The sequence below is a fragment of the Triturus cristatus genome, chromosome 4_1, assembly GCF_964204655.1.
Source record: "Triturus cristatus chromosome 4_1, aTriCri1.1, whole genome shotgun sequence".
NCBI classification, from domain to species: Eukaryota; Metazoa; Chordata; class Amphibia; order Caudata; family Salamandridae; genus Triturus; species Triturus cristatus.
Genome location: NC_140585.1, coordinates 1,101,058,576 through 1,101,077,404, shown reverse-complemented (window position 1 = coordinate 1,101,077,404; position 18,829 = coordinate 1,101,058,576). Strand labels below are relative to the sequence as shown.

Below are 18,829 nucleotides of genomic sequence, written 5' to 3'. Positions count from 1 at the left end.
GAAATGGGTTAATAATGTTCACCCCCTTTCAATGCTTCACGTCAACTAATAAAGGACCATACGACCAATGGGGGGAAATCCTTGATGATCTGACTAAGAGATTACGTTGTAAGTCCCAGCGTTCTTTCACCACAAAGTGAGGACGAAGATAGGGTAAAGGGAAGAAGCACAAGGACTCTTGAAACCCTACAGTCACATGCATCTGTCAGATGGTGCTGTTTATCACTAAGGATAAAACACATTGACAAACCGCCATATAGCTGTAATGACAGGAGAACCTCAATATTTATACTCTGCTGGTACATTATTCTTACTAGACCAATAATAGGCATTGTTGTACTTCAAAAGTCCAAGGAAAAAGAAGGATGCAACAAGATGTTGTGGAAACCGACAGAAATTGCTGTTCGCTTGAGTCATCAACTATAATTAACTTCTTCAGTGCTGAGCCAGAGCCTTGTGCATGCTCAGAAAGGCCTGTAGCTGCTAGAATGCACCTGTCTTAGTTTGTAAATGACAGGCTGTTTTAACTGATGCAAACAGAAATGTCTCCCCTCCCACTTTGCTGACCAAGATATGTTTGTATGCCCATGTTAGTCAATAGCTATTCTTGTATGTGCCAGTACCTCCCCTTGGTCTCATGCTGACAATGCAACTAATGCATATAAAAGACCCCTGGTTTCTGTACTCCGTGTACTGCCTTATACATTGCCTGAGGGTTCTGTATCGATGTAGTCCCACTCATGAGTGATAATAAACTATTGTTTTGATATTACAGCTTCCGTGCCAATCTCTATTTTGTTGGTCTAAGGACAAAAGGACAAAGAAGGGCAAACCCTTGCACTGGTGGGCCCCTGAAAAGGCTCACTTCCACAATGCAGCAGAGGAAGATCTCCGAACTTGAGAGCAAATACCAGAGAGCAGTGAAAAAAACATAGAAAAGGTATTTGGAGAGGAGATGAGCCAGACCGAGGATAAAAGCGGTCAGCAAAAAAAAAACTTGCACAGTTGACATTGCACAAATGCTCAAGACACGGTGTGTACTGCTTGCATGGATGGTGCCCTAGAAGCCTTTCTGTTTATGCAAGAAGTGTTATATGGACTAACCAGCATTTATTGGGATCATGTTGGGATGCACCTTACAATATAGTGTACTGCATCATCCTGGTCCACCTTCTTGAAAGTGGAAGTTTAAACCCACAGATTGCCAGCTGCCCCGCGGGTAACAGAATGACAAGGCTCAGACAATAGCCACTCCTCCTCAAATAAATTAGGTTCGTAAATAAGCTACCTCTGACACTTGACGTGATGTAATTTGTTGAGGCCATTAAGAAGGCCCTGCCGTTACAGAAGCTCTATCTCCTTGTGTAACAGCTATGTCAGCTTTGTACAGTCCAGAGCAGGCTATCAGACTATTCAAAGAATACCTGCTCAGATATGCCCAAATATCTACTGAAGGTTCTAACAAGGCTTCAAAGTGCTGCAGCCAAGTTGTTGCTAAACGAAAAACTCCGGGATCATACATCTCCTGCCATTAGATCGCTACACTCGCTGCTTATACAAGAAAGAGTTGGATTTAAGGTTGCGTATATAATTAATTGAGCAACTCATTCGCAGGGACCACTCTTTCATTGGAATATATATTCAAGTTCTAGCATCCAGCAAGATCCCTCTACTTGACCAAAATCCAGCTGGTCACGGTAAAGAGATTTACGAAAGGCAGGTTTAGGAGGTCAAACATGCATGATTTTTGATGCCCCGCACTGAAAATCCTTGCCTAGACATCCGAGAAAAATTCGATATAAATTTGCTTTCAAATCCATCTCTTTTTTGCATATATGCCAAAAGTACCTCAACAGCTTTCGTTGGACATTTTATCTGCTCATTAGAAACAGAAGCCTCCGGAAGCAGGAGCGCCACTATCCTGTCTCCTGCCCCACTTGAAGCAGAGTGTAATTAAACTCGATAATAAGACTATTCAAAGTACCTGCTCAGATATGCCCAAATATCTACTGAAGTTTCTAAAAAGGCTTCAAAGTGCTGCAGGTCTTTCACCACAAAGTAAGGACGAACATAGGGTAAAGGCAAGAAGCACAAGGACTCTTGAAACCCTATGGCCACATGAAGCTGTCAGATGCTGCTGTTTATCTCTAAGGATAAAACACATTGACAAACCGCCATATATCAATCAACAAGCTTTATTTCGACATGTAATATCATAAAAGCACATTTACACATAAGAACACAATTCAGTGAAATACATTAAAAACAAGTCGTAAAAGAAGTTTTGTGTACAATAAATAGTTAAAAGGTATATTAAACTTGAGCAGCTTTGTGGATATTATAAAATGTTTAAATAAATTTGATGGCCTTCTGCCTGATCAGCCATGCCCAGCCGAGGAATTTAGCCACCCCGCATGCTATAGTAGTGTTGGGATCAGTCTTAAGAATTCTGAGTGCTACCGAGTGGTCCCTCGTACCCAGCTGCAGGCACAGTGGTTTAAGCCATTTCAGTCTGGGATTTAGATAGGCTGGGCGTACAAAGAAGAAATGAGCAATATTCTCAATTGCGCCTGAACAATTTGGACAGTTGTGGAAATATGGATTTTTATGATCAGTTATGTCCCCTATCTTGGACCCCAACGGTTTCATGTATGAATCACAAGTACATGTATGTTCCCTCCAGTTCCAGTTATGAAGACGCAAATACATGTGCGTCCACCGTTAACATGTCCTCTTTCAGATCCGCCATGAATGGGCTGGATATTCCATTCCTAAGTACGAAAGGCCACCGGCTTTATATGGTTCACTTATGCCATTTTACAGTCCAGGCAAATAGGCCCTGATTCTGCCATCAAGCTTTTCCTGCCTTCTGCCTCTGAGAGCTCCAGTCTGAGCCTGCATCTGTATCCATGAACTTTGTCCTCATTCTCTGCGCAGCTAACGGTGCCTGACATCAGCTTGTAGCCTGCCAAAAACTGTATTTCACCTTCGAAATTATCTGCTCCGCTCCCTGCCCAATGCATTCCTGTCTGGTAGTTTAAGTAAACATTCTTCCAGCTACCGAGCAGAGGCCCGGCTTCTCTGTCTTTATGCAAGTAATTCATAGCCCTATTATTATGGAAGACTTCTGCCCTCGCATCTAGTGTAGACACTTAGACGCTTGTACACGCACTAACAGTCAGTATAGTCAGTATAGAATAAGATTCTACTCTAAGAAACCTCTCTTTTGGATAACATAGTTCTTTAAACATAGGATGTTAGATATGATTTGGGATTAGGTTGACTTGACCCTTCAGACATCTGTCGCCACATGTAGAGTTAAATGTCAAATCCCCTTCACCCCCTAGTCGCACGTCAATCATACGTCATGCTGCTGCGCGCGCATTTCTGTCAAGTATTTCTGCTGACATTGCGAAATTCTTTCATGGAATCACCCCATTATGACATCATACCTGATGACGTTCTTTAGTTACACCCAGTCACGCCTACTTTTGCTACGCATGTATGTTTTATCTTCACTATCAATTGTTACGCCTCCTGCATTTGCTTCACTGTAATGCCTATTGTATAAAAGTGATTACTTATCAATAAAATATGTACTTCACTTCCTGAACCTCCGTGGTGATGGAACCTGGAGTCAGCGATTCGAATCGTCCATTGGAATAAAGCCCATTCCGAACCTCTAATATCACGGATTCTGCCTCTTATTTTACTGAGCTATATTTATTATTTTTCTGTATCAAATTAAGTCCCGGTAATTAAATTATTTACCACACAGTGAGCGGGGGTTTTGTACGGAGGATTCCACCTGCTAGTACGGTCACGAAGGGGAAGGGTCCCAAACCTGAACTGGACAAAGAGCGATCTATCCCTAGGTTTTGTGATAAAATCTAAGTAAGGTTCCAGGCGAAACTCCTCAGTTAGTCTACCTGGATTTAGATCCCTCTGCTCCTCGAGATTGACCCATAACCAAAAGGCTCTCTTGATGGCTTCTTTCGATAGCGGTGCCCCGGGGTCCCAAGCAGTTGTGAGGTCTATTGCCACCAGAAGCTTCTTAATATTAGTAAGCCCAAACTATTTTGTGGGCTCCCTGAAGGTTCATGACCTCTCTTAGGCCATCAGCATATCTGGAGAGCTCAGGGGTGCGCCATATCCGTGCCCAATATAAAAGAGGGCGCAGGGTGACTAAATCTTTGATGGATCGCCGTCCCAAGTCACTCAATAGTGGCTTGGTTGGGGTGCCCCTTGGTAGCGACACAAGCTCCCTGAAGAACTTATTTTCTCCAGTAATAAGTGCATCAACACAACCAAAACCCCATAGTTCTGCACCGTAAAGGGCACAGCCTACAGCTTTGGCAGCGTATATTTCCAAAGCTGGGGCGATGGGTTTAGTGGTGGAGGCACGGAATTCCCTCCCTATAGCCCCCATTACCCGCCTATGGTTTAGGACCATTTTGTCAATGTGAGGCTGCCATTTGAGGTTGTCAGAGATTCTAATCCCCAAATAGTCAAACTCTCTTACACGCTCCAATGGCTTCCCTTCAAGAGTCAAGGTGGATCTAGATGATCTGCTTGGGTTAAAATAGAGGAGTTTAGTTTTAGCAGTGTTAATAACGTGGCCCCTCAACTTGCAAAACAAGGAGAAGCGGTCCAATAGTTTCTGTAATCCTGCTGGTGTTTTGATATTAGAAGTGTGTCGTCTGCAAAAAGTAGTGCGGGGACTTTATCCCCCGCCAGAACAGGGACATCGCGTTAACTTCTAGCAGGAAAGAGACAACCCCATTCACAAAAAGTGTGAAAAGTGTGGGGGCCAGTACACAGCCCTGGCGAACCCCCCTGTTCACCGGGATTTTGCAAGTTTTTTGCTCCTGAGACCCCCATCTAATACAAGCATAGTTGCCTTCATGCATCCATGTCAAAAGATTCAGGATGTATGAAGGAATCCCCATCTCCTTCAAAATCAACCACAGACGGTCACGAGGGACCAGGTCAAAGGCGGTCTTTAGGTCGATGAACGCCAAATACAGGCCGCCCTTACCGATGGTGACCACCTTCCAATATAGAAGCACCAACCTGAATGCCTGGTCGATCGTGCTTGTGCAAGTCCTAAAACCCGCCTGGAACTGTGAGATTATATCATTGTCATCGGCCCAAGCGTGAATCCTCTCCAGGAGGACCCTACCGGCCAGCTTTTGACCAGTGTCAATAAGACTAATTGGGCGGTAATTCGCTGGGTCCCCCCTTGGACCCCTCTTATAAATGGGAATTACCTCGGCTCCCTTCCAAGAGTTCGGTACCGGCGAGCCCTCCAACAGGGCATTAATAAGAAGCTCAAAGTAAGAGGCCCATCCCTCGACATTGGCTTTAAATAGGTCGCCCGGGATGCCATCTGGACCCGGGGCCTTTGCCGAGACAATCTTGTTAATTGCTGCCTCGACCTCCCTTTTCTCTATCTTAATGAATGCGGCCTGAGCAGGATCAATACCTATGGGCACAACTCGGGGACATGGGTCACTCGTTTGCTCGTCCCCTACGTATAATTTCCGGAAGTGCTCAAACCATTCCCTATCTATTATATGGTTGGGAATTTGGTCCTGCTCACAACTATTAGATCTTCTCACTGTAGACCAGAAGAGCTCAGCATTTTTTGAATGGCACGCAATTTTTAGGCTGTTCCAACACAGCTCTTCCCATTCTTTCTTTGCAGCTGTGAGGGCCTGCCTATAAAGCAGTCTTGCCAGCCGAACATCACCCGGGTGGTTGGATTTAATGGCAAGGACCAAGCTATCTTTCTTCAGTCTACAATCCCTATTAAACCACTTCTGCGCTGGCTTGGCACTCGGCTGACACTTTTTTCTATGATCTAGAAATAAAGTGCCGATCGAGTCAATGGTTTCCACATAAACTTTCGCTGCAGCAGCAGGGCCAACCTCATCCCTGCAAACTGCAGAAAGCTTAAGAGTCTGATCAGCAAGAATTTCTTTAAGAGTGATTAATTTTACGTCACTCAAAATACATTTAGGCCATTTGAGAAACCTTTTACAGTTAGATGTTAATACTGTCTTGGTCAGCATTCGTGATTCGGGAATGGGGGTGCGCTCTTTCCCATGCCATACGTCTAGCATTTTAAGGGACAAAACATTGTGATCGCTATTAATTGTTGGTACAATAACCATGTCTACCACAAATTTCCATGCCCTCCTGTCGACCAAGATGTAATCTATTCTGCTTTGGGAGGGGACCCTGTTAAAGGTATTGGCTCCCAGTGCATCAGAGACTGTACGCCCGTTGGCAGCTCTTAGCCCAAATTCTAACACTAGAGCATTTATTTGGATAACGACTGGTGACCATCTCTTCACTGGCGTGAGTGACAATGATGGAATTCCCCATCTAACATCCTCATCGTAGATTCCTAGGATATCATCAGTTGCAAGGGGCTCAAAAGAACAATTAAAATCACCGGCAACTAGGAGAAGGGAGTCAGAGGGGCAACTGTGGAGAAGATCTGAAAGGGCTGAAATATTACGAGATTTGGCACCCCCTTGTGTTACTCGTGCATATACGTTAAAGAGTTCCCAATTAAGGTTGCTCTTAGGACACTTAATGGAGAGTCTCATTACATCTAGTATTGGACAAGTGTGCTGAATGATTTTAAGATTAAGTTCAGCCCTAATCCATACCATGAGTCCGCCTGATGGGCGGCCTCGACCTTTCGAGGTGGCTGGGAGAAAAAAACATGAAAAGCCCGGCTTGTACAGTGGCTCAAGGCTCCAGGTTTCCTGGAACATACAAAGGTCATAACCATCAATAAAAACATTCCAATCCGGAAGAGAAAGCTTGCTGCGCAGACCTGCCACATTCCACGAAGCAAGCTTAAGGTGGCTAGAAGAACCAGCACAAGGAATTGGAATACTTGGGGGATGATCCAAATGAAGAGCAGTGTGCCTCTTTATTGGTTCAATGGGGATAGGTAGTTCTGAACCCGGAGATTTTAATGATATTATAGAACCAGAGCGACAGCAGCCTGGGGGGGGCAAAAGACTAGATGATGCTCCCCCTTTGCCCTGGAGTCAATCGACAGCCTCCAAGCTGCTGAAGCGATTTTGGGTGACAATAGGACCTAAAGATGATATGGGTCTGGACCAGCCCCCTTGTGGGAACCCCCTCCCATTCCGTTGGACTAATGTCCACCCATCCATTCGTGGAGTAAAATGACCAGGGGGATAAAAATAGGTCAGAGGAAGAGGACGTATGGTTGTTCCTGAGCTAGGGTATCTCCAGTTACAAATATACTCCACAATTTTGGGGTCGTTAAAGTTGATTAAGATACAATCTCCCGTTATATTTTTAGCCAAATGGCCTACCCATGGGACCCTCCTAACCATGAGTATCTTACACACAGTGTGCATTGGGAGTGGTCTATTTTTATTGAGTCAATGCACAACCCTTTTCTTTAAAGTTGTAGGGGATTCAACTTCATGGTTGCCCAGTTCGGGGACCCCTGATAAGTTTACCACAAAAGGAGAAACCTCCGGGGGCCGATTTGGAATGTTTTCCCCCCTAGAGATCTGGGAGGAAAGAATCCTCCCGTCCTCCTTAGGCTGGGGTATATCATGCTGGGAAGGAATAAAAGCTGGGGGCATAGCTGGACCCTTAGTAACTTCAGTAGGGGCCTCATGATCTACAAACAATGCTGCAGGTTTATTCAAGGAAGAGGGAACATTTTCTACTCTGGCAGTATCCAATAATTTAGAAACCCTAGGGTGGGGAGTGTACTTTAAACAATCATCAATTCTCCCAAGACCTTGTTCAATCCTGGATAAGTGTTGCTCAATCTTAGTAATTCTGTCCTCCATAGGACGGAGGAGAAGCCTAAATGTATCATAGATATTGGGCATCTCAGTAGCTCCCTCTACCTTATCAACTACACTCGTCCCCCCACTTGCAACTTGATGTGCCATTCTGGTGGATAGTAGATGATCTAAGGGTGCAACTTTATTTGATATAAAAGCAGTAGCAGATTGATCCTGTAAAGGAGGGGGTATTCCGGAGTTTCTAACGTGGGTTACAGCTTTCTGTTTCTTTCTGCCAGTTTTGCTCTTCCCCCCATTGTTAATAAGGGGCCCTTGCTTGTTTTTAGGAATAGTGCCAGGGTTCCTCTCTCGTAATTGCCTGGTGCTGGGCTCTGGCACTAGACTGGAGGCAAACGGCATCAAACAGGGAGATAACAACAATGAGTCTGAAACCCTAGACTGATCCCCTACAGAAACAGCGGTTGTGCCACTAGGTGCTAAATCTATGGTCAGGGAATCAAGGTGTAAGCAGGTAGCATCATCACCATTTGGGGCTTGATGAACAGGGGATTGCACATTAGCGATATGACCCATTGAGGACCTCCTTGCCATCGCAAGGTCCTGTGAGACTCTGCGTTCCAACAACGTAATCTCTTGGTCAATGACACAGTTTACCTTAGTGATAAACTGGTCCATAGTTCCAGTGAGATGAACGTTGGCCCCTCTACCTCTAGAGCCTTTGGGGGGCATGGCAGAGCCAGTAGATCAATCAGAATAGTATGCTTACAAGTCAAACAGGCCCCAGAGTTAGAAAAAAAAAAGTCCCGGCTTTTACTGGTGTGAGGTATGTCCACCCTTGGTCTTAATGGGTGACCCTGTGCGCTTGTATCAGTTCCACGGCGCTGGGAGATGACGCTATTGCCAGACGCTGTGGCTTCAAGAAGTTGAGAGCAGGATATTATTGAGGGGCCAATCCCAATCCCCTCGCGGTGGGCACAATACTACGTCAACAACTCCCAGTGAGTGTCATCACATAGAAAATGGGCAACACAGGACCAGGCACTGTCAAAGATATGAGCCCCCACGAATGCACAGCACAGGAAATACACACCCAGCACTAACCACGAAGGAATACGCACATCTGTACCTTCTCTTCTTTGGGCAGCGATGAGTTCTTGGGGGGGTGGCCCAGCCCAGCCAGTTCCTGTCAGTGACGGGCAAGGACGGGCCCGCCCTTGGCCCGGGCGAGCCCGCGCGCGTCCCGCGCAGCGGGAGGCGCTCTTCGTATATATGGCCCTTGGCGCCCTGTTGTGACGCTCTTCGTGCGCCTCGCACTGCCCCCTGGGTGATGCAGTCCCAAGGCAAGCCGTTCCCCTCACGGCGCTGGCGCTGGCGATTGAATGTAGGTAACACGAGACCCACAGCAGCAGGGCGGATCTCCAGCCGTTCCCCTCACGGCGTTTCCGGATTCAGAAATCAGGTAAGGCGCTTCCCGCACAGCGGGAGGCGCTCTTCGTATATATGGCCCTTGGCGCCCTGTTGTGACGCTCTTCGTGCGCCTCGCACTGCCCCCTGGGTGATGCAGTCCCAAGGCAAGCCGTTCCCCTCACGGCGGTGGCGCTGGCGATTGAATGTAGGTAACACGGGACCCACAGAAGCAGGGCGGATCTCCAGCCGTTCCCCTCACTGCGTTTCCGGATTCAGAAATCAGGTAAGGCGCTTCCCGAGCAGCGGGAGGCGCTCTTCGTATATATGGCCCTTGGCGCCCTGTTGTGACGCTCTTCGTGCGCCTCGCACTGCCCCCTGGGTGATGCAGTCCCAAGGCAAGCCGTTCCCCTCACGGCGCTGGCGATTGAATGTAGGTAACACGAGACCCACAGCAGCAGGGCGGATCTCCGGCCGTTCCCCTCACGGCGTTTCTGGATTCAGAAATCAGGTAAGGCGCTACCGCCATATAACTGTAATGACAGGAGAACCTCAATAGTTATATTCACCTACTTTATTGTTACTGTCATGTAAGGTGGATTTGTAGAGCGCTACCTGTCACCCTTGAGGGTATCCAGGCTCTGTTAATTATTTCATTCCTTTTCTAGATCTCAATAGTTGTGGAATGTGATTGAGCAAGTGAATTCCCTTGCATCAATCACCGAATTTCTGCTCAGGACGCCTCTAAAAGCCACTGACTCTCACACTGAGCTGTAAAACGCCAGAGGTGTACTGCATCTGCAGAAGCTTTCAACAAACATCTCTAGTAGATCTACAGGTTCTCTGGTCACTCACTCAGACTAGGGCTCCTTCCGTGCACTCTAAGCCTAGATTGATCCCAGACAACCAACAACTGGTATATCCACAAACCTACAAGTAGGACTACAATTTTGCAATAAAAACACAAAGAGACACTAAGGGCATTTACATTAACTTTTGCAGACAGTACCATCGGTGTTAATTATATTGTTGCTGACTAGTTCTGCATTGGAACACACAAAAACGTGTTTCCCTCTGAGTTTAGTCGATCCTCTCGGAAAAGTTGGAAATGTCCTACATTTACAGAATTGTTCCAGGACAGGTGATGAAAAACTCTGACTTTCCTGGCAAAATCCAGAACAACTGATCACCCCATTTAAAGCACAGATAACTTCAAATTGGCAAAAATGTGTCTTCAGTGCTGTAAAGTTAACTGGTTATCCTGCATAGTGCGTCCGAGGTATTCACAGTACAGTGACATCATTAACAGTTTCTCTGGCTCAAAACACAGCTGTGCACCTGTTTCTATGGTTTGCACTCTCAAAGTGCGCACTTGTAACTCGGGGGCCCTGATTTACTCAAGTCGAGGCAATGCAGCGCAGTGTCAGAAGGAAAGATACGCTGTAGTAGAGTGACCAGACGTCCCGGTTTTCCCCGGACGATCTCTGTTTTCGGAGCAGTGTCCCCGTGTCCCGACACTTTGATCCTAATTACAGAAATGTCCTGGTTTTTGTGCAGTGCCGGGAGAAATGTCCCGGTTTTTCAATTGTGTCTCGCACTGAAACACTATTTAAAAACCGGGACATTTCTCTGCTTACTTAGCACAGGTGCTGAGACGGGTCTCTATTGGGATGTCCATTTTTGCCCTCAGGATGAAAAAACAGTCTTACTGCTGCGGCAATACCACCCTTCACTGCCTTCAAAGAGACCCGTTACAGTTCTTTCACAGTCTCATCATCGCAGAACGGAAGCATTTTCAATGTTCTGTACAACGAAGCCCAAGTTTGTTGCTTATTTATCTTATGCAGCTAAGAACTGACAAAGCGAATAGTCCTGGCTTGTTGTAGGTATAATGTTACATGCATAGCTGCCAAGGTTTCAGATTTCTATGTGTGACATTTTAATAATTTAAGAGTAATTATATGTCAATATCAGATATGACACCCATTTGAGCAACTAGAAACTCTACGTTAGCTGCGGCAAAGCGTAAGAAATAATGGTTAAACAACTTTCATTTATACTCATGTCTAAGTAAATATACTTAGAAGCGTACAAATATCATGAAACTCCCTTGCAACATATTAAATCAAGGCTTTCTCTGCACACTAAGTCAGGAGCTGTTTTTTTATTTTTTTGTGGTTGTTTGTTTTTTTGAGGCTTGTACCTTCAGACTTTGCTGACTTATACTGGACCCTCTTGTTCCTCCCTCGTAATTAATGATGCTGCGCAGAGAGCATCACTCAGTCCAGGGCCTCTCTCCAAGGTGGGACTCAGCCCAAACAGGATGTGCGAGGCCCTGCTAACAACACTCTGGTGGCTACAGTTGTTGGATAGGCCAGCAGAGAAACAACATAAAGATTGCCAGCCTTTGTGGTGGCCCCCCTCCTTCCCTGCAAACTAAAGTCAGAAGAACATCAGGACTCTGTGCCACCCTCTGACGTCACATGAGTGAGCCTGTGCCTCTCTCCAAGGTGGGACCCAACCCAAAAAAAAGTGTACGAGACCCTAACAACACTCTGGTGGCTACTGTTGTTGGATGGGCCAGCAGAAAAATCAACATAAAGATTGCCAGCCTTTGCGGTGCCCCCCTCCTTCCCATCAAACTGAAGTCAGGAGAACATCAGGACTCGGGGCCACTCTCTGACGTCATGTGAGTGACACGGCCCAACAGCGAACCTATGTCAGAGAGGCCCCAACAACATAAAACACACTTCACACGGCGCCAGGCTTGCAGCCCATTTCACCGTTTTGAGTAACACCGCAGGCGCTGCGCTACCTGATCGCGCGCTACCATTGGCACCCAGGCTTAAAACTTAAACTTACTTGGGCTGTAACACACTCTGCCAAGGCTGGCCAGGCTGCAGGCACTGGTAGGCTCAGGCCGCGAGCCACTGCGAGCCCTGGCAATTCGGGTTTGCTGCTCAATCCGCGCCTCAAGCCCGTGTTGTTCAGGCTGTGCAGCGAGTCATACTTTGCAATCCACAGGGAGCCATGAGTGTCACCAAGTAAGAATATCACACCGTGCAATTAGCGGGTCACCCGGGTGATGGTCACTGAAACCTCGACGTCTGTCTCGGCGAAGTCTGTGTCACACATATGATTTGTCTGTAATTCTTCATCTGTGTCTGTTGAGGTGGCTGTCATTTTAGTTCCTTTTCCATGTCTATGACAGCTGTCAAATAGTCCTACTTTTATGTCGACCGTTACTGCAAACTGTAGTCCTACTTCTATGTCTAGGAACTGTCCCCGTTTTTAGGTCTCGCCTGACCCAGCGCATGCGCTGGGTCAGGCAAGACTTTTAGTAAGGGCTTCAAAAAATGTTACCATGGCCGTCCAACAGCTTGCGTGCATGTGCGCGGGCGCGCGCTTACGAGCAGAGGCGCCATATGGCCTTCCTCGTCATGCTCATTAAGCGCATCGCTTGCCGTGCTTGATCGCGATCACTTTCAATCCGCGCGTCCGCTTTGCTGTTCTCAGTGAGCCAGTATTTTCGTGGCCACGTTACTTTTACGGCTGTGCGCCTTCTTCTCGTGTTATCTGTGCCTCTTCTCCTGTTATCACTGGCGCGAGCGGCACCCCGTTTCTTCTAGTCTTTCTATTCTCCGTCCTCTTTGGTTCTCTGTATCTCTCCTAACCTGCGATTTTTTTTCCCTCTCTCTCACCTTTATCCCACCCCCTGCACTTTCTTCCTGCACGCCGTCTTTCATAACATTTTAGCGTCTCTCAGCTGCTTTGTGAACCTTCCCCTCTTCACCACGTCCCTCCCCTTTACCTCCTTTTTGCACTTCTTATCTCACTTTTCTTTCATGGCTCCGTTGTGATCCCTTCTTCCTCCCTCATTTTCGTCCACCTCTCCTCCCCTTCCTCCACACCTCTTTCCTTTTGATCCCTGTCTTCCCTTCAACCCCGTCTCACCCCGCGCTTCTCTACATCGGTCGTTCTTTCCCTCCAGCATCAGATTTCCTTGAGTTCCTTTTTTTTCCACCTGTGCTCCTTTCCGCCGCTTCCCCTTCCACCTTATCCCCTTTTCGCCCACTCACTTAGCCCCCCCTCTCTTTTGCCTCCTCGCTCCTCTGATATCCCCTTCTCTCCTGCTCGTCAGCCTCTCCTTGTCCGCCTCTATATATTCCTGTTCCCCTTCGCCCCCACCTGTTTCCCCGCTGCTGACCCGCTCTCATCTCGCCCAGCACCCCCTTCTCGCGGCCTCCCTGCACACCTGGCCTCTTCCTTCCAGTCACATATGCTCCCTCCGGCCTCTCTTTTTCCTTGTTCCTCGATATCTCTACAAGGCCTTTCGCTCACCCTCTTCCTTCTTCCCCATACCTCATTTACCCACCTGCTCACTGTCTCACTCCCTGTCTGCATCAGTTTCATCCTCAGTCACTTTCTCTCACGTCTCCCCTTTTCACAAGCCCCATCCCTGTCTCTCTCTCTCTCGCTCCCTAATGCCTTCTTTTTCTAATATATTTACATCTCTTACTCACCTGGCTCCTCTCTTTACTTCGTTTTGCTACCTCCCCTCCCCACTCCTTTACACCCTTCTCACCTGTATCCCTCCCTGTGCTGCCTTCCCCCGTGAACACCTGTCGTCTCCTGTTTCGCTTCCCCTCTCTGCTACATTCACCCCTCTCTACCTTGAAACCCTCCTGCTCGCGCCTTTTCACCAGATCCCCCTTTTGAATCTCTCTGTGCCCTCCCTCCTTTCGTGCCCACTCTCACCCCATTCTCACCTTCTGTCCCTTCTATCCCTCCACACTCTCCCCCCTCACCTGTATCCCTCGCTGTGCACCCCCACCCCACACCTCTTGCTACTAGCAGAAGTTGCTGCCCTCATAAGGGCCCCTCTGACTTTAGCCCTGTGCGGCCGCCCCTCGGGCCCCCACCAGCTCGGGATCGGCTACTTCCCTAGTGAGACCTGCAGAGAATGAATTTGGGGCCAGTGGTTGCCAAGGACACGTCTCCTTGGTAAACACGCTGGCTGTGATGAGAAGCTTCCAGCCCCAGCCGTGTCTGGCCCGCGCAGCTTTGATAAGAACGGGTCCACTGTGCTTGTGCTATAAAATCTATGCATAGGTTTTGAAGCTAGCATTTTGTGTTTTTTCATGTCAGCTGATGCATTTGAAATCATTAGTTGGTGGCGGAGACTGGAGCTACTGTGTTTTCTCTTTCCCATAAGACTTTATTTTTAAACTTCGAAACAGGCGCATGTGACTTGGGGCCCTGCATAGTTGTTTGTATAGGAGTGCGTAAAAACTGCTGACAGGCCTGGTGCTGCTAGACACTCCTCATGCTCTGCCTTGCACCCTTCTACCCCTCTGCCTTGCACCCTTTTACCCCTCTACCTTGCACCCTTCTCCATGTCTGCCTTGCACCCTTCTCTCCCTCCGCCTTGCACCCTTCTCCCCCTCCGCCTTGCACCCTTCTCCCCCCTCCGCCTTGCACCCTTCTCCCCCTCCACCTTGCACCCTTCTCCCCCTCCGCCTTGCACCCTTCTCCCCCTCTGCCTTGCACCCTTCTCCACCTTGCGCCCTTCTCCCCCTCCGCTTTGCACCCTTCTCCCCCAGCCTTGCACCCTTCTCCCCCTCCGCCTTGCACCCTTCTCCACATCCGCCTTGCACCCATCTCCACATCTGCCTTGCACCCTTCTCCCCTTCCGCCTTCCACCCTTCTCCACCTTGAACCCATCTCCCCCTTCACCCTTCTCCCCCTCTGCCTTGCACCCTTCTCCTCTTCCCCCTTGCACCCTTCTCCCCCTCTGACTTGCACACTTCTCTACCTTGCACCCTTCTCCTCTCCGCCTTTTATCCTTCTCCCCTCTTCCTTTCACCCTTCTCGCCCGCCCCCTTGCACCCTTCTCCCCCTCTGCCTTGTACCCTTCTCCACCTCCGCCTTGCACCCTTCTCCCCTCTGCCTTGCACCCTTCTCCCCTCTGCCTTGCACCCTTCTCCCCTCTGCCTTGCACCCTTCTCCCCTCTGCCTTGCACCCTTCTCCCCTCTGCCTTGCACCCTTCTCCCCTTCGCCTTGCACCCTTCTCCCCTCCGCCTTGCATCCAAGCATTGGCATAGCCAATAGGTATCGCTTTTGGGACCTTATAAGTATTTAGTTAAGCAGCACAATATCTTTGGTGCAACAACACCAACTGTTGCATGGCTAAACACTTATAAGGTCCCAAAGGCGAGACCTATTGGCTATGCCAATGCTTGTTTGTTTTGAGACACGTATGATCTGATGGCGCGCTATGACGCATAAACTCAAAGCATAGCAACAAGACAGCATCTGAATTTTTGAAAACTTTAAGACGCCACTCATAGCTGCAAAAACACATGCAAACAGGCGCAAAATCATATAAACCATTGAGGAGAGGAGGAGGACATTGGCAAGCGGTGAGAGGCGGGTGGAACCAGCAGTGAGCTCTGCAGGGAACCCTTGAGTGAACTCAACAGGGAAATCAGTGGAGAGCTCCGAACCAAACCTAGAGGCGGGTCGAAAAAAGAAAGCAATGTTTACGCGGGAACAGGTGGAGCTATTAATTTCAGAAAGTGACAAGGCAGGAAAATTAACTTTTCGCCACACCCAAGCTTCCCCCAGGAAAAAAACGGCACCCTTGACAAGATAATTGCAGTGGCGCTAACAAAGACAAGCTGGCATGATTACAAACGGCGAACAAAGGAAAAGTTAACACACACAACAGGAGGGCGACAATTTCAACAGGGGTGGACTTGAATCACACATGCCCCTGACTGACACGTCACGCGAGGAGCGAGTCGCAGCAGTGATTGGGCCCGAGCTTGTCGGTAACACGAAATACCCGCTGCGGCTTGCATGGAAGATACCCTATCTCAGGGCACGCTAAGTTACACAGCAATACATCTGAATGAACAAAGGTTTGTGTATTGTATGTTATGTGACAAACATATTTATATATTGAAAGTATATATACTCTGCATTTATTAAATAAAAATACCCACATATTAAGGGACGCGTGAACTGGCTCTATTTAAAAGTAAGCTTTCACACACTCGAATCCCAGCATGGAGTGTCTTGGCTAAAAATCGTATACTGGCTGCAGAACTCAGAAGTTACACATGACATGTTTTTTCGAAAGTATGCATCAGCAATCTTTACCTTCTGTCTTGCAGAAAGGATTATAAGAGGCAAGCTCATTTCTGTATTTATTTGCTTGAGTTCATCTATAATTTACAAGCATTAAAAAAAGTTTATAGACATAGGCTGTATCTGCACTTTTAAGCATCACAGCCGTGGTTTGTTTATCTAGCTGTGTATTGCACGCGTGCATACATACATACATTTTTAATTAATACAATATTTCATACATAACATTTTGTTTCTATCGCGTGTCCTACCACTGACCCTCATCTGCAGTCTCAGAATGTGTTATTCATGCTCTTGGTAAGATAGGAAATGTATTATAAAAATGGTAATCAAAATTATTAGGTTATTAGATTGGGGTACAAGTCTTCAATTATCTTTGCACTAGGAACCAGGTACCCCATAGTAGCACTTAGCTCTTTTAGAGTTGTGAAGCAGAGCAGTCCAAGGGCTCCCCAGGGGAAGTGATGTGGTCTGGTAACTCCAACTTGCTGGCATACTCCAACACTCAATAAATCATTGTCCAGTTAGTGTTTTTTCTCTTTAAAAGGAAAAATATTATTATTACACACACTACTAGTTGCTATGCATTCAATTACAAATATGTACATCTGGTGACACCCTCATTTGAAGTTACACCTCTAGTGGATCCTGCAGTACCCCCACATATACCAGATGCAGCACACAGTACAAGGGGTGGCTTTATCATAAGGCAAGCCTACTGGCTTTGTCAGGGTGTCACCACATTAGTAAAATCAGCCATATGTTATAATTCAATATTGCAACACCAATGAAATAAATAGAGACAGTACCTATAGTGTTAGACTTGGCATCTTTTGGCGTGTTTCCCCTGAGTTTTTGCTTTCTGCCCTCCCGGCTTTGACTCTGTTTTTGCTAGCATAGTGTTTCTGTGCACTTTTCACACTGCTGATCACTGGTAAAGTGCAAGTGCTATTGTGGTAAAGTATGTTATTGATTGGTGTTTCCATGATTGGCTGTTTGGTTTTCTTGTCAGCCCCTAGTAAAGTGCACTGAGTGTGCCAGGGCCTGGGAATCAAATGCTACGCGTGGGCCTGCAGCACGGATTGTGCCACCCACGTGAGTAGTCCGGAAAAGGTACCTCAGACCTGCCATTGCAGAGTCTGCACACAGTTTGTAACTGTCATGTCGACTTGGCCTGTGAACACACTGGCCAGTCCCTAACCTTCCCTTTTCTTACATGTCAGGCACCCCTAAGGTAGGCCCAAAGTACCCCTTTGGGCAGTGCGCAGTGTGTGTGAAAGGTAGGACATGCCCTGGTGTGTGTGGCAGGTCCTGATAGTGAATTACAGCCCATTTCGTTTTTCACTATTGCAAGGCAATATGTTCCCCATAGGACAGAATGGGAAGTTTGTTTATAACTTCTTATAAACATAACTGGCCCTGTCCTGGGAACTAGGTGGGAAAATGAAATTTAGTGTGCCTGAATTCAGAATCTAACGATGCATCTTTTAGTAAAGGTGATTTTTACATTCTGTGTTTGAAAATAGCACTTTTAGGAAGTAGGTATTTTCTTGCTCAGTCATCCCTTACGCCTCTGCTGGAATGTGGATTGCCTGTCTGGGTTTTGGACGACAGATGGCTAGGAAGCAAGGGTGGCTCCCGATAGTCTAGGTAGGTCAGGAAAGGGCTGACTAGACCTGGGCTGCAATGGGGCAAGATGGAGGAGATTTCCTTGCACCTCATAGGGCCTGGTCTGCCTCTGACAATGCCGTCTCCACCCCCTGCCGGGATATAAGACCAGAGAAGGCAGAACTGGTTCTGGCTGGGCACATACACCCTCTGCCTAGAGGATCAAAGGATTTTTGGATACAAATACTGGGGCCCAGACCCCTGTACTTTAGAACTCTTTTGGATCAAGAAGACTGCCAAGAAGAAGAGCTGGAGAAGCTGTGAGGAGGGACTACCACTTTGCTGTGTGCTTTGCTGTGTTGGCCTACAGTGGCTGCTTCTGTCTTGGGCAGTGAAAGGACTGGACTGAACTTTCTGGAATCTGCTTTGTGAGTTTCTCCAAGGGCTTGAGGTAGAGCTTGCCCCCTGTTCAAGAAGTCTCAGGAACAGCAAAGACTTCAAGCTCTTCTCCCCTCAGCACTGGGGACTGTGTGTTTTGTGCTGCGACAGAAAAAAAGCAACTCGACGACGTATACGATGCCGCTGCCGACTCCGTGTCCTGAAGGCACCGCAGAGGGCACGGTTGCAATGCCGCACCGCGATCCTGGTCTCACCGACGACGCCTGCTGATGTCGCCACCAAGCCGCTGCTCGCACCTCGACATGTGGGCACCGCACTCTGCACAGCCTCGCTTCACGCCGAAGCCTGGGCACCGCAGAGAGCACGGCTGCAATGCCGCACCGCGACCCTGGTCTCACTGATGACGCCTGCTGACGCCGCCACTGAGTCGTTGCTCGCACTGCGACCTGTG

The 18,829-nt window shown here is 47.8% G+C and overlaps 1 long non-coding RNA gene across 1 annotated transcript in view; it reads right to left on the bottom strand.

The window, feature by feature from the left end:
* The window catches only part of LOC146856078 (uncharacterized), a 70,094-nt gene extending 53,345 nt beyond the window's left edge, over window positions 1-16,749 (bottom strand). Inside the window, exon 1 of the long non-coding RNA XR_014981428.1 lies at window positions 16,630-16,749. This is a non-coding gene — a long non-coding RNA (uncharacterized LOC146856078). The remainder of the gene's footprint in view (window positions 1-16,629) is intronic.
* Between the last annotated feature and the right edge of the window lie 2,080 nt (window positions 16,750-18,829).